General features: G+C 31.5%; 1 protein-coding gene across 1 annotated transcript in view; it reads right to left on the reverse strand.

Annotated features, from left to right (window-relative positions):
• Positions 1-15137, reverse strand: part of LOC114325274 (ABC transporter G family member 23) — a 113368-nt gene extending 98231 nt beyond the window's left edge. Inside the window, exon 1 of the mRNA XM_028273293.2 lies at positions 14736-15137. The gene's annotated coding sequence lies outside the window, so the exon portion shown is untranslated. The remainder of the gene's footprint in view (positions 1-14735) is intronic.
• Between the last annotated feature and the right edge of the window lie 1382 nt (positions 15138-16519).

Here is a 16519-nt window from a genome sequence, read left to right on the forward strand (position 1 = left end):
TTCCGCTTTATTAACATTAATATTTGACTTAATAATAATAGCAAAATGATTTGATCCTAATGTCTCGTCCACAACATCCCAATCGAAAAAATGACTAATATTTGCTGAGCATATTGTAAGATCTATTGCAGATTTATTATTGCTATTCGGTCTACGCATCAAAGTTTCTTTACCATTATTTAAAATTACAAGATTACAGTCCTCAATAGCTTCTAACAGATTTTTTCCTATAGTATCTACAGTACTACAACCCCAAACATAATTGTGGCTATTAAAATCACCACCAATTATAAAAGGCTTCTCTAGACTATTAAAAAACTTTTTCCATTCATTTAGAGTGATTTTAAGATTTGGTTTTACGTATATTGAATAAATGTTTAACTTTTTTCCGGATTGAATTTTAATTGATATGCTATTGCACATTATGTCATTAATTTGGTGAAAAGTAGGACTGTTGTAAAATTTTATTAATTTTTTCAAAAGGATGGCTACTCCACCATATCCATCATCTCTATCATTCCTAAAGACATTATAACCAGTAAAGTTAATAAAATTACTTTTTTTTAACCAAGTTTCTGATATTAATCCTATATCTATTTTATTGTCATACAAGAATTTTTCTAAATAACCCTTATTTGTTTTAATTGATCTCGCATTCCATTGAAGAAATGAAACGTTAGCCATCACGAGGTAATAATAATTGTGAAATATTGTTTTTTAATAATTCCAACGTTTTTTTATCTAAATTGTGATTAATTTGATTTAATGTTGCTGAAATAAAGTTTACTATTATTTCTCCTATATTATTTTGATTATCGTTTTGTGTTTGTGTTGTGTTAGAATAAATGGGATTATTAAAATTATAACAAGGCTGACTTTGTATTCTTGGTGTTTGCAAAATTTTTCTGCGTGCTTCCATTGTTTCTTTATCTACACTACTAGAATCAATACTACTTGATCTTTTTCGTTTAGATATTGTATATTTATTTGAAGTATTTTCTTGGTCTTTACTTACTGTTGAATAACATTTTTTATATTTATTATTAGCTTCATAATATGTTATATTTTCATTATTCATAATTTTTTTAATATATTCCTGTTTTTGTCTTTCTGTACAATCTGCTCCCTTGTCAGTAGCGCTGTGTTTTCCTTTGCACAATACACAAAGTAAATTATTCGGATTGGAACAATTAGATTTGTTGTGTTCTTCGCCACATCTTTCACACCTATCTTTTCCTCTACATTGGGCACTTATATGCCCAAATCTCAAACACTTTAAACATTGGATTATTCTGGGTGTATAATTTTCCACCTCGTATATCATTTTTTCTATTATTACATTTTTTGGTATAGACTGACCTTTAAAAGTGACAATTACGGTTCCTGTTTTTACATAATTAGTATTACCATTATCTTGAATCACTTTCCGCATAATTCTTTTTACATGTAATACTTCGAATTTAATTCCAAATCTAGGTTTAATTAATGATAATAAATCATTATCTTCTATCTCTTTATCTACCAATTTTATAACACCTTTCTTTTGAGTAAAAAACGTTGGAACAAATGCCTCATACTCTTTGCTTTTAAGAATTTGAGAATCAATTAATTTATTAGCACTAGCAAAATTATTTAGTTCTACCTTGATTTTATTTCTACCAACTACTGTAATTTGTGTGATATTATTTTCAATTTCAGGAACTGCACTTAAAATCAAACGGGCCGTGCCGATCCTGTGTAATCGACCAATGTTACCGTTTTTATTTTCTATGTGTACTATATAAGGTGCATTATCTCCAAATTGATATCTATGTTTTAATCTTAAATTTATTGCTTTATTTAAATTTTGCTTACCTGACTTATCTGTTTGATTTAAATTTGTCAAATTTTCATCGTTATTGCAACTAAATTTGTTACTTACCTCAATAGTACTACTTGTTTGGTTTTGTTTGTTTGTTACCTTATTATTTACTCTATTGTTATTTTTATTTAATTCCTCATATTCCATCATCCCATCTCCTTCCATTTCTACATAAAATTTACCTTTATCTGGAGGTTCGGGTGGTATACCTTCCATATTATTTGTTTTCTGAAATTTAACTTCTAGGCGCTAAATTTCACACTTTCTTACAGATCACTGGTTTAGTACTTCTTTATACTACTCGTAATACTCAAAAAGTTAAGAAAAAACCTTAAAAATTAATAATTTTTAGGAGAACTTCTAAATAAACTGCCTTTCAATTTGACGTTTATTTGACATTCTGATTGAAACACTGAGAAAGTAATGAAAATAACGTTAAAAAATTGTTTTATAATTTATAATAATGGTTTATTCCAAAAATATATTTGAACATAATTTTCCTATTAGGTACTACTTTGACTATTTTCTTCATTAACGAGTCTTAATGGTTTAATAATTTGAAGGCAATTAACTCGTAGACGAAGATTTGTCGAAGAAAGACGGTAATTGTGTCTGCATTCTAAACGCAACAAGTTCATGGAAAATTTCAATATTATCTTCTGAAACATGACTGCTTCGCCTTGATCCGATTAATTTTGTTTTATTTCTTAGAATTATCTGAAAACAAGTCTGCTTCTGACATCGTATTTTGGTTTTATTGCAAAACAAAATGTTGATTTGCGAGAACTACTCTCATTAAAAAATATATAGTTGGTAAAAAATAGTTTTTTAAATTGTTCAATAACAGTTTTTTATGTATACGAACTGAAGGGAAGAATCATCGTGATTGCTATTATAAATTTGTCCATTGCTGGGCACAGAGCCTATTTTACTTTAAATCAGGCCCGAGGCACTACACAATTTTTGGGCCCCTACATATGATGTAATTATAATAATAACTTTTTTAAATTAACTAATTATTTAATAGAAATAATATAGTTGCACCAGAAATTTAAATATTTATTAACAATAAATAAAATTTATATTTAAACAATTAAACATTGTTTAAAAAGATACAGTGTGTCGCATTTAAGATGAAGACAGCTCTATATTTCGGCTATCAAACTTGTATGACTGTGCAAAACTTCAAATCTGTATTTATTTTGATAGCCAAAATATAGGGCTGTCCTCATCTTATATGCGACACACTGTGTACCTATATATCATTTCCTTTTGTAAATAATTTGATTGTTCTACCATAAAAGGATAGACCGTTCCTGGACAAAAATTTAATGGTTGCTATTATTCGTTGAAGAACGTTTCTCCAATGTTCCTTTTCTTCTAAATAACTTTTTTCCATTAATAATACAATTTGTCCTGCTGTATTACTTCTCTTGACTAACGTACCAATTGATGAAATATGTTCAGGAGATGACTCATTCAACTGCCCTATGAATATTTTTCCAGTCATCATAGGTAGGTAGGTACCTATCGTATGTTGGAAGAACAATAATTTTCGTGGAAATCAGTTTACAAACGTAACTATAAACACGGCTACATTTTTAGGACTGTACACTAACTACTCGAGAAGAATAAATTTCCCCATTAGCTTTCATTTTTTAAAAATCGCACTTTGCAAATGTCTGGTTTTATTATTATCCAGTAGTAACTACTATTTAACAGTAACATTTAAATTTGGAATTTCAACAATATTTTTTAAATAATCGACCGAATCAATATATTGATAAAATTAGTGAATGTGTTAGATACATAACTATTAATCTAATACATTCACTAATTTTATCAATATATTGATTCGGTCGATTATTTAAAAAATATTGTTGAAATTCCAAATTTAAATGTTTTGGCCAATCCCCTATATCGCTAGGAAAATAGTTATCGACATTGTCGTTTTCTATAGGAGATAACGGAGATGTACTTATGACAGGTAAATGTCGCTTGAAAATCAACAGTTTATCATTTATCATTTATCATTTCCTGTTCGTAAAATGAAAGAATTTTCAAAACTTATTGTGTTATTGCAATAAAAATTTTGTTTTGGTGATCTTTCCGGGCCCCATTAAAATGAGGGCCCGAGGCAGGTGCCTCACGGGCCTAGTGGTAAAATAGGCCCTGGCTGGGCATAATCATATGGACAGAACGCGGTATGCTAAAAACAAAATCATGCAATGTTCTGCAGTTGTATAGAGCAGCGGTTCTCAATCTGTTTTACATGTACCACTGGTGGTACATTTCATTATTTGAGGTGGTACACAAAACTCAAAACAGTCAAAATATCAGCACCACTATTGGCACAATTATAGGTAATTAGATCACCTAGCTAGATAAGTATTTTAGTTAGGTGGTACCAAAAATAATAAAAAGTATTTGGTGGTACCTGACTCAAAAATATTGAGAACCGCTGGTATAGAGAATATAAGAAAACTGTGTGAAAAATAAAAACATTCATTGTTCAAGGTATAGAAGCACAAAAAACTAAACTTTGTAAAACTGTCAAATTTGCAGGAATTTAGATGAAGGATAAGAAGTGTTATAGTGATTTCATACAGGAATTCGCTAAATAATCTTTAGACACACGAAAAAAATACGGAAAACGCAACCTAGCGAAAACATAATGGTTTGATGAAGAATGTCAAAATAGAACAGACAAAAAAAACATTGCATGTTGAAAGACATAGAATTCTGATATATACAATCAGATATGCAGACGATACAGTTATTTTAAGTGATGATATGAATTTATGAATGCACTACAGTACAACACCTTTTAAATGCCATTGACACAGTGGGAAGAGAGTTTCGCCTAAACATAAACTGTTCAAAAACAAAATACATGGTATTTAGCCGTTTGGCCCATCAAGATTCACGGTTATATGTTGATGGTCATATTATAATTCAAAGAGTACCCAGTTTTAAATATCTTGGTTACTATATTACTGAACAACTAGATCCAGATAAAGAGATAAAATGTAGAATCGAGATAGCCCGCACGACATTTTTAAAAATGAGGTCCATTCTTCTGTAATGATAACTTGCAACTTCAACTTCGAAAGCTCATGATTAAATGTTACATTTGGTCAGTCCTCTTGTATGGTGTCGAAGCATGGACATTAAAAATATCCACCATTAATAGTTTGGAGGCTTTTGAAATGTGGCTGCACAGACTTACACTGAAAATACCATGGACGGCTATGCTGACAAATGTGGCAGTCCTTTAGAGAGAAAATGCTGCCCGCGAGCTGCTTGATAACATCAAATATAGAAAAATGGCCTATTTTGGGCACGTAGTAAGGGGAGATCGGTATAATATTCTTCAACTTATTATGATGGGTGAAATCGAAGGACGCAGAGGAATTGGTAGAAAGCAGGCCTCTTGCTTGAAGAATATCAGGGAGTGGACAGGAATAAAGAAAGCAGAACAATTATTTAGAATAGCTTGAGACAGAGACAGTTTCGCCATTACATGTTAATGTAACGTGCCCATGATAGGGCACGTTAAGAAGAAGCATGTTGAAAAAAATAAAAGGAAATAGAATACACGTATACGTATTCTTTCTCTTCTACCGTTAGGTGCCGAGAGGGATACATCTAACCTTTTCTCCATTCTTTTCTGTTCTTCGACATTTATTGATTATTATTATTTCTTGCCAAGATTTACTCTTATTGTATAATATCTCTGTTATGTCGATGTTTCACTCATTTATAAGACTGCCCCTTCTATTTTTCCCTATTGGTTTAGCTTCCCACTCTTTTCACTTTCTTGTTACTGTCCAGTGTCCATCCATGTTACATTAATAAACCGTGCTAATTTTTCCCCTTTACTTTGTCAAGTAACGGTTTAATTTTACGTGTGTTTCTTATTTCTTCATTTCTGTGTCTATCTGTCCTTCTTGACCCTGTCATTCTTCTGAGGTATTTGATCCTTGCTACTTGTATCCTACTCTAGTGTTTTCTGCTTAAAATCCATATTTTAAGCAGAAGAGACCAAGTTTTCTGCTCCGTATGTCAACGATGAGCTACATAATATTGCCATCTTCGTTTTACGCTATATCGCACTCTCAGTAATATAGAGGCAAAAAAATCAGATTGTTGGGAAATCGCGTTTAAAGATTCTGGTTTCCAATATTACAACTAGTTTTTCAAATAACATGCTTATTATTTAAGTTATAAACGTGAAATTTGGCAGATTTGTTACTTGATAATAATTACACTATAAATAGCCATGATAAAAAATAATAATATAAATAAATTACATTAATTACATGTAATGAAAAAAAAATACTTTCAAGTTAGTCCCATATGGTACAAAAAAACAACAGAAATAAGGAACTCTTTAAATTTGATCCCTTATATTATGAATGCCCTGTCACTGTTTATGAAAAATAGCGATCTATTATGAATTATACCCATTTATTTATTAAATTTTCTATAATATAACGGCTCAACTAAAAACTGTTCTATATAATACAAAATGTTAAAACACAAACTCACCAGGATATCTGTCATAGAAAGACATGTTACTGATTGCTACCTTGTAGCAGTAAAAACAAGAGGTAGGCAGGGCGGGAGAGTAAGAGAGAGGCACAAATATATAATTAGTGAACCATTTAATCTTATTTTTCTCTCTCTGTCAGCGCTAACCGGTAGAGAATTTAATTTTGTGTCCATATCATTTAAAATCACAATTTACACAAATTTTGAGTTAAGCCCTTATATTACTGAGGGTGCGATATGCAGATCCAGACATTGTGAAATTTATTAAAGTGCAGATACTAAGATGGGCTGAACACATTGGTAGGATGAGAACACGAAGAGATTGACATTCTCAAACCAAGAGAGCAGAAGAAGTAGTGGACAACCGCGTAGATGATGGATTGCTGATGTAAAAGAAAACTTATAAGATTCTAAGGGTGAGAAGATGGATGGAAGTTACTAGGAATCGACGTGAGTGGCGACTTCTTCTCGAACAGGCCAAGATCCACAGGATTTTCGAGTCAATTATGATGATCATGATACAACTCAAAATAAACAAAAAGGCAAAATATTAGTGAAGTTTAGGAAAAATTATTTGCGATAGTTTACGAGAAATTACCAAAACTTGGCATAATATACCAACATTCGTTTTATGTATGTATACAATGTATAGTAAATCAAAATTTATCGAATAAAACTCGTTGTTTTTATTATTGTATTGTTTTCTTAATTAACTGCAAATAATAAATATGCGCTAAACGTTTTAATTCAGAAAAATCAACATTTTTTATATGTTTTGAAATTTCAAGGATATTTAAAAAAATATTAGCATATACATAAGAAACGAGAAAGGAAACAACTATGAGCATGAAAAAAAATTTTAATGTAATTAGATTTTTGTAGATATTTAAAAATACTGAAATTGATAAAAAAATACAAAATTATTTTTAATAATCATGTGAATATTCTTATTTTTATCGTATATATCCAACTGGTCTCTATCTAATCTGATGACACATATCGAGACCGTCACTGCATCTTATCTAAGTCAATTGCTAATAAAATAGAAGAAGACTACCACACCAACCAAAAGTTATTCTACAAAACTCTGAGAAATTTAAAAACAGAAAAAAGGCAACAACCATAATAAATGAAAACGAAGACAATCACATTCTTTGCGAGAACGAAATCATTATAGACAGATGAAGAAAATCATCATCATTGGTGTTAGTCCTATAGCAGGGCCTCAACCTTCCCTAGTCTATTTTGCTAGTCAGCTCTATCCATTACCAACCATTGCCAGTTTGCTGTACCTATTTTTTGAGCATCATCATCTACACCAGGTGTCACCAATTAGCGGACCGCGGTCCGCATCCGGACCGTGGGCTAGTTTTGTGCTGACCTCCATTAAATCCAGAAAATAGTGTTTGGCAATCTTGAATATGTTTGTCTCAACCTATGTGTGCGAAGCCGCTTTATCAAGAATGAACTTTATTAAAAATCGGTACAGATCTCAGCTAACAGATGAATATCTCAACTCCCTAATAAGAAACAGTTCCACTAAACTCACTCCAAGCTTCAGACAGGTTGTACATAATAAAAAATGTCATTTTTCTCACAATTAATTTAATTTTGTAAAGAGGTTTCGCCTTACTGTTATACTTATTATAATAGGTCTGGATCCCGCGTATGAAAAAAAGTTGATTAATAGCAAGCTGAAAATTTGTTAATAGCTTAAGGGTGTCTAGTCGGACAAACTTTGATATATGGGAACACTGGAACAGGGGAAGTTTTAATTGTGGAACAGGTTAAAAATTTGGAACGGTCAGACCACGAAAACGTCACATGTATTTTGTCCGACAGAGCTTCCAATTGATTTGTTACCCTTTCATTAAACTCTCATGCAAAAATCAGACTGCTATTGAACTGAAATTGACTGCTAAAAAAAAAACAATCAGATATTATTAGTTTTTTTTTTCATATTAGTCCATGTCGTGAGGCTGCTCCTCTATGAAAAATTTTCTGATTGAAAAATAAAAATTAAAAATGTCCCCTTTAAATAAATCAGAAGGGTGCCGGGCGAAACAATTATTTTAAACAAATTCAAAATTACCTTGTTACCTTGATAAATGTATTTTTAGGTTTCTTGTGTGATTTTAAACAAAAAAGGTATCTTTTCATATTTCTGAAAAGTTGATAGTTTTTTAGTTATAAGCGATTTAAAACCTAAACAATTCGAAAATACGCATTTTGGATGCTTGAAAACTCATGTAAATTATTAGTTTTCAGGAGGACAAGTACCTAAGTTGAGTTTTGACATTCAATTTCAAGATTTTAACGAGTAATAGGGACTTATTTCAATATATTTAGACCGTTGTTTTTAATTGTTAATTATACGCCTCCACTCAACATTTAAGCTGCCGCGCGTCGCACTTTAAGGTGCGTAACAAATAATACTTCAATTTAGGCACTTGACAACCGCAAAAATAATAATTTATAGATGAGTTTTCAAGCTTCGGAAATGCTTATTTTCTCATTTTTTCGATTTTAAATCGCTTAAAACTCGAAATCTATTAAGTTTTGAGAAAATGACAGAAGATCGTTTTTGTTTGAGATGACCCCAAAATGCTAAAAACATATTTTCGAGAGAAAAAGGTGGTATTTTGAATTTATTAAAGAAAATTGTTAAACAATTTCTGCCCAAAAATTTCGGCCGGTCCCCTTCTGATTTGTTTATAGGGGATATTTCTTAATAAGAATCCACAAAGAAACCAAATCAGAACAACCAGATACAGGTAGCATTAAATCCGGAACCCGGAAGTGTCATAGGTTTTCGAAACGGACCCCCACGGAAACTAATTGGTGACCCCTTATCTACACCATCATTCTATAAGAGTTTTCGCCTAACTCTTCGTATACTTCTCACCGGCAGTGGCGTGCTGGCCATATAAATGAAACGGTGCAATCACCGAGAGGCTGCGGCCTCTTGAGGCCGGTCAAATAAGTTTTTTTCACAAAAAATTTTAGTTATAACAAAAAAATTGTTTAATTTGTAATCGAATGATATTAACAAAACATTTCAAAAACAATTTTAATCTTTGTAAATTATAAAATACAGTTTAAGTAAATGAATAAGACTCTATGTACATAAATGATTGCTACAGATAATATTTATTTTCATTCATGCAAGTATATTTCTGGTTTTCCAATTTCCTTCGAACATCTAATAAATACGTAGGTACACTGCAGAATATAAAAATGGAAAAAAATTTTGCACAAGAGTTTTCCAAAAATATGAGATACATAATGATAAACTCATTCAAATTTTTAAAAGTATCGAAAAATGATGTAATCAAGGCAAATCGTCATCTACATCCGGCACTCTACCTACATCCTAGAAATTTTGATACAATAAAACATGGTAATACTTATACCTTTGACGACATCTAAATCATTTACTGAAAAATTAAGAAATTTTTATCCTACCATATCTGCGACTGCAATTAGAGAAGAACTCGTTGATTTTGCTGATAAATAAATTGTATTAAAAATAGGATTTTGCAAAATACTGAAATTATAGATAGAAGATCGAGTTAACTATGAATATGTTCAGTCTACAGAAAATATGAAGAATGATATTATTAATCTAAGTGATAATGAACATGAAGTAACAAATGACAATGTTGTTGATACCGTGAAAGCTTCACCTCCGTGTGGTACTGAAAAGTGTAAAGATTATATAGCTTGCTGTTACGCTGTCTTTCATAAGCAAAACTTCTATCATTGTACTTCGACTAGGTAGGTCATTCGACCTACCTATGTAGCTAGTTGCAACTACTTTGGATCTGAAGTTTTTAACCTGATGGTGGACTGATTAGTCCGAAAACGTTTGTTTTGTACTAGTGATGTACCCACTTTAAGTCCAACTTGGATCTTTTTTAGAAAATTTTAATAAATTATATACCATCTACCTACAAGAGAAGATTTTTACTTCCTTAGTAATCAAAGTTTTATGTTTGATTTACAAATAATTTATATTTTTGTATTTCGGTTTTTGTTTTATAAATAACGAGTAAAATATTCTTATAAATGAAAGGTAAAATGAGGATGAGAGGCCGCTTGTCTATAAATTCACCGGGCCGCTTGAAAAGTTCCAGCACGCCACTGCTCACCGGCTGTGACCAGTGGGAAGCGTCGTTCCACGTCGACGTGGAATTCGTCTAGGATCCATCTAGGAAGGTTTTTCTGCTGTAATTTTGCCAGATGTCTTCCTATTTTTATGAGAGATATGTTACGTCTTTACCACCAGATATCTATTTTATTTGTGGTGTATCTTAAAGTTGTACCTGATCCTCCAAAAATACTGTTCCCACAGATGCTACCGAATATTCCTCCCAGGATTCTGCGTTCCAAAATGTGCAAGAAGTTTTCATCTGTCTTGGAGATATTCCATGTTTCCGATTTATATGTCAACACTGGCAGAATTAGGATTTTGTATATTGTTATTTTTGTTTTTTTGGCTTAAGTCTCTACTTTTCATATGTTTATGCAGCCCAAAATAGCTCCTGTTTTCCAGAATTATTCTCCTTTCGATTTCATCCGTTATGGATCTATCATTAGTCATCAGAGAGTCTAATTATGTGAATTTGTCCACTATAGGCTATTGATTATGTATTTTAGAAAGGAACTACAACGTTAACGGGGTTTTATTGTTTCATATAGTCAATGGACCTCTAAATATGAAAAAACCGCGGAGTGCTACCATTTAAAGGGGTGCGTTTTTGAGAAAGGGGTGAATTAGTCCCTAGGCACTGGGCGAATTAGGGTGAGTTCTATACACTTTTGGTACAAACACGTCTACAGGAAAATTGTTCCACGTTAAATTTACTATCGAAATATCACATCTTAAAGTAAAAAATATTGTTTTTTTTTTAAATATATTCAAAAGAAAAGCAAGAAAAAAACACGAAAGATAGCAATTTTGTTTTTTCCCCATAACTTTTTCCCACGGGAATATAGGTATAGGCATTGCTTCCCAGAACACAAACCTTCATCCTTCCTCTATAAATCGACGTTTAGTAGAAGTCTCTATGATTTGTAGTCTTCAAAATATGATTTTGCAAAGTTCGCCACTCACAAGTGATTTTGGGACATTATCCTTGTTACTTCGCAAACATTGTTCTGTAACTTTTTTCTACGCAGCTTTAGGTATATGGTATATCGCACCTTGAAAACCATAGGGCAGTAACTGCAAAAATCATAATATTGAGTTATGAGCATTTTAAGTTTTTGTAAAGTTAATTTTATTTACTGTAATTCCAAAAATTAAGCTGCAAACCTGGTATTTGGCACAATTGTCTTTAATTTTACATATTTTTATATGAATTAAAAAGTACGTAAAATTTCCCCCAGGAAATAGGTATTTTAGCACATACGGCCATATGGTTTTAAAAAATATATCAATTTTCGCACATGATACAGTAAAAATTCATATAAAATAACAGTTTTTTATTGATTGTACTTATTTATTACAAATTTTTAGTGTTAACACTTAATCAAAGTCTTGCATATTATAATCTGTCGCTTATATATTGTCTGTCGGTTATAATTCGCTTTTCTTTTGGGATAAACCCATCTGCAGTACGACGTTGTATATCAATTTGTTATAGTCTTGTCGCTTATTTCCAGTGTTGCAATCAAATCTCTATGCAGCACTCTATGTTTTGTTGCATTCAAAGGATGTTTCCTTAGTAGATCTTGCTTTCATTTTACGAGCGTGGGTCACATTTTGCACATATTGCCATATAGATCTGGGGTTTTGTTCCAATTTTAGAACCGTAGAGCATCAACTACTGCAGATAATGCCTGATGGTATACAAAGAAGAATCGATTTTTGACAAAAGCCATAGAGATGTATATTTCTGGTGCCGAATTTAAATTTTTTTTTCAAACGCTGCTATATAGGATTAAAAAATAGATTTTTTTTCCTATTAGACTGCATTCAAAGGTCATTTCATGAAAAAATTGCAGATATTGCCATATGGTTTTCAAGGTGCGATATGTAATGTTACATTTAATAGGAAGAAAAGTCAATTGTCTTTAAAATGGTTTACTGTAGAAGGCTGTATGACTATTTTTAAGCCAGATATGGTTTTTCAAAGTTTTATACTTTTAATGATTTTGGATATATTTTACGATTACTTTTTAAATTTTTTATTATAACTTTTTTTATTGTATATTTAGGTATATACATTGTGCAATAAAAAAGAAAGCTTATTTTCTTTACTTTAAAAAGGTGTATCGTAAAAAATACTACGGCTATTTTTAAACAACATATGCTTTTTTAAAGTGTGACATATACACATGCAATAGATCCCACTAAGGTGGAACCACATGGAAATTTTTTATTATTAACTTTATAAACATTTTTTATAAAATGCTCTGCATAGTCTAAAACCTAAGATGCAATCATCAGATATAAAATTTTATCAATAGTGTACGAGGTACGTTAAAAAATATGAATTTCGCTCAAGAGTAAAGTACCTTTATATTTCACAATATCGAAAAGTGTTATTAAGAAAAGTAATTTGGAATTAAAAATAATGTTATAATATGCAATTATGTTCTACTAATTGAAAAAAATAAAAAAATTTAAAATTTTTCTCAAATTACGGATACCTTTGGATATCCTACGGATATCTTGTTTAAGAATAGCCCTAGAATTTTTTGCCATACACTATTTTAAAGTAAAGAAAATAAGCTTCTTTTATTCCACAATGTATACACCTAAATGTACAAGAAAAAAAGTCATAATGAGAAAGGTAAAAATAATCATAAAAAATATCAAAAATCATTAAAAGTATAAAACCTTGAAAAAGCATAACTTGCTTAAAAATGGTCGTATAGTCTCATACAATCGACCATTTTAAAGGTAATTGACTTCTCTTTTTAATAAATTACCATTGCCTATACCTAAAAATCCGTAGTAAAAAGTTAGAGAACAATGTTTGCGAAATAATGGGAAAAATGGTCCAAAAATACTGTGATCGGCGAATTTTGAAATATTCTATTTCAGAAATTATAAATCCTAGACACTTCAACCAAACACTGTTTTAAAGATAAAGGATGGAAGTTATTTTTAGCTGAGGCAATGCCTATACCTATATCCCTTTGGAAAAAAGTTATGGGACAAAAAACAAAACTGCTTTCTTTCGTGTTTTTTTCTTGCTTTTCTTTTGAATATATTTTTGTAAAAAAAAATATTTTTGACTTTAAAATGTGATATTTCGACAGTAAATTTAACCAGCAACAATTCTCCTGTAGACGTGTTTGCACCAAAAGTGCATAGAACTCACTCTGATTCACCCTGTGCCTAGGGACTAATTCACCTCTTTCTCAAAAACGCACCCCTTTAAATGGTAGCACTCCGCGGTTTTGTCAAATATAGAGGTCCATTGACCATATGAGACAATAAAATTTCGTTAACGTTGTAGTTCCTTTTAGCTCTCCCATTTTGAACATAATCAATAGCCTACTACTTAAAGGTAGAAGTATTAACATTGAATTGGGAACCGATGTTTCTGGCTCTATTTTTGAGTGTTGGTCCCATCATTTTGGTTTTTTCTGTATTTATTTGTAGGATCATACTTTTTGAGGCATTATAGAAAGTGGTGTACATTTCTTCTAGGTTACCTGTGGTACGGCAAAATTAAATAGATACAAAACTACGAAAAGCTATTATTATTCTATACAAGAACCCAAAGAACAAGATGAGAGTCAGAACATGGAGTCAAAAGAGTTTAGAGTCAGTGATAACAAAGGTTAGTATTAGATCACATTCTGTTTGACTTTATATTGGATGATACCATGAAAGAAACAAGAGCAGAAAGTTTATAGGTGTTTTGGCTAGCGGAGTGCGCATTTGCAGACGATCTAGTTTTATTTGGAAGAAACTAGAAGACACTCCAAACATCCTTGTGACATTCTACAACAATAATTGTACTAGCATGCATTTACGGAACGAGTATAGAAGAGCAAAATAAGACAAATGCCGAGGATCCAGCAGTTCATATTTTTCAAATTCACTCCACAAAAAACCGTAATGTTACTAGAACAAAGAACTCATGACTGAAAATCTTAAAGCAGTGGATTAATTGTAGCTGTAGTAAACTAATGAGCAAGAAAGAAGAGAATTTAAAAGTTAAATATATATACACAGTTTAGTAATTTATAATAGAAAAAAATTATTTGACCAAAAATAACCTTTTCTGGTCAGATTTTAAACAATCAACTGAATATGTATATTATAAAAAAAAATAAAATGCTTCTTATTTTCACTTACCCTTAATAAAATAAACTTTTTGGACGTAATCCAACTTTTAGAGGATATGAATGGCACTTGACACTAACGCGGTTTTTTTTTTCAAATCACGCCGACATCTGAACGAGTCAAAGAATTGAAAAAAATCACCTCGATCGATGTAGACCGCACGATTTGGCGGACTGTTGTGTTTTGTTTCGCGATGCGTGGCGTTCTTCTCCACCTGGTGAACCACGCTATGGAGGAGGATTTAGGAACCTTGAATAATAGTTACATTACCGAATGTTAGAATAACAAGATCATTATTTGGAATAAGTGAATAAGGTATTAACAAAATGATGCATAACAAGTTAATTGTTTTCGGGAATTACGTCAATATAAAAGGCAATTTTTTCAGACGTTCCGATAGTTGACTTCTTCAGTGTTTCGATTTTGAATGAATAAGTAGAACAAGCAAAATAAAACAAATTGATTAATAGGTTTGTTTAAGAGAACTATGAAGTTAGGACAGATACTTCTTCTTATTACGCCGTCTCCTTTTGAGGTTTTGCGATCCAAATGGTAATTGTAGTTTTAGAAACTGCCGCACGAAAAATTTCTGCGGATGAGCGGTCAAACCATCTTCTCAGGTCTTTCAGCCACTGATTTCAGAGTTCTGACGTCTTCCTACTGATCTTTTGCCCTGTAATTTACCTTCCAATATGATATGATTTGAAGTGTGTATTGTTCGTCCGCTATAACTTTTCCCATGCGTCACGATTGATTTTCAAACAAATTAAGTCAAAACATAAAGTGAAACGTACGCCGATGTGTGTAGTATATAGTATATAGTATACAAAATGTATATACACATCGACGTTCGTTTCACTTTATGTTTTGACTTAATTTGTTTGAAAATGAATCGTGACGCATGGGAAAAAGTTATAGCGGACGAACATAGTTCATATCTTTCCCCTCTAAAAACATCGCCCAAGGATTGTATTTTTCTTTCTTGGATTATTCTTAGTAATTCTTTTTGTTTGTTCATGCGCCTAAGTACCTCATTGTTAGAAACTTTTTGTGTCCATGAAATTCTCAGCACCCGTCTGTATATATACATCTCAAAGGAATGTATTCTCTTTTCTGTTTCAGATTCCATTGTCCAACTTTCACAGCCATACAGCAAAACAGAAAACACATAACATTTGATCATTCGGATTCTGAGCTCCAGACTAAGGTCTGATCTTGTAAAATAGCTATTTGTATAACAAGGGAAGAAAGTGCTACTTTTCCTCCCGAGAATGAAGTTTACTGCCCAACGCGTAGCGGAGGGCAGTAATCATTCAAGGGAGGAAAAGGCACTTTACTCCCATGTTATACATATGGTTTTTCCACCTTCCTCAAATAACAAGTCATTTGTTCATTTTTACTTAATTTATTTATGTAACTAACCAACAAAATTTATTAGAACTAAAACTAACAAGTAGGTACAATATAACTGTCAACTGTCAAATATAAGTCTAATTATTAATGTAAACATTGTTAAATCAGAATAACAATTTACTGTTTTTTACCATTCTGCAAAATACAGAGTGTTTTTAAATAAACGTTAAAATGTATAGATACTTACGTAATAGAAAATAGATATTGTACAGGGCGTCAATAAGTTATATTTCATGAATGAAATATTATGACGTCACTTTTACTTTTCCTCCCTAGGGAGGAAAAGTATAACTTTGCTCCCTACAATCAGGTCCGGAAAAGTATACTTTCGTTAGAGGTAGGTGGAAAAAATGTTTTCATGTTCATGAGTGTTTTCCTCGCTT

Source organism: Diabrotica virgifera, chromosome 4, assembly GCF_917563875.1.
Source record: "Diabrotica virgifera virgifera chromosome 4, PGI_DIABVI_V3a".
Taxonomy (NCBI): Eukaryota; Metazoa; Arthropoda; class Insecta; order Coleoptera; family Chrysomelidae; genus Diabrotica; species Diabrotica virgifera.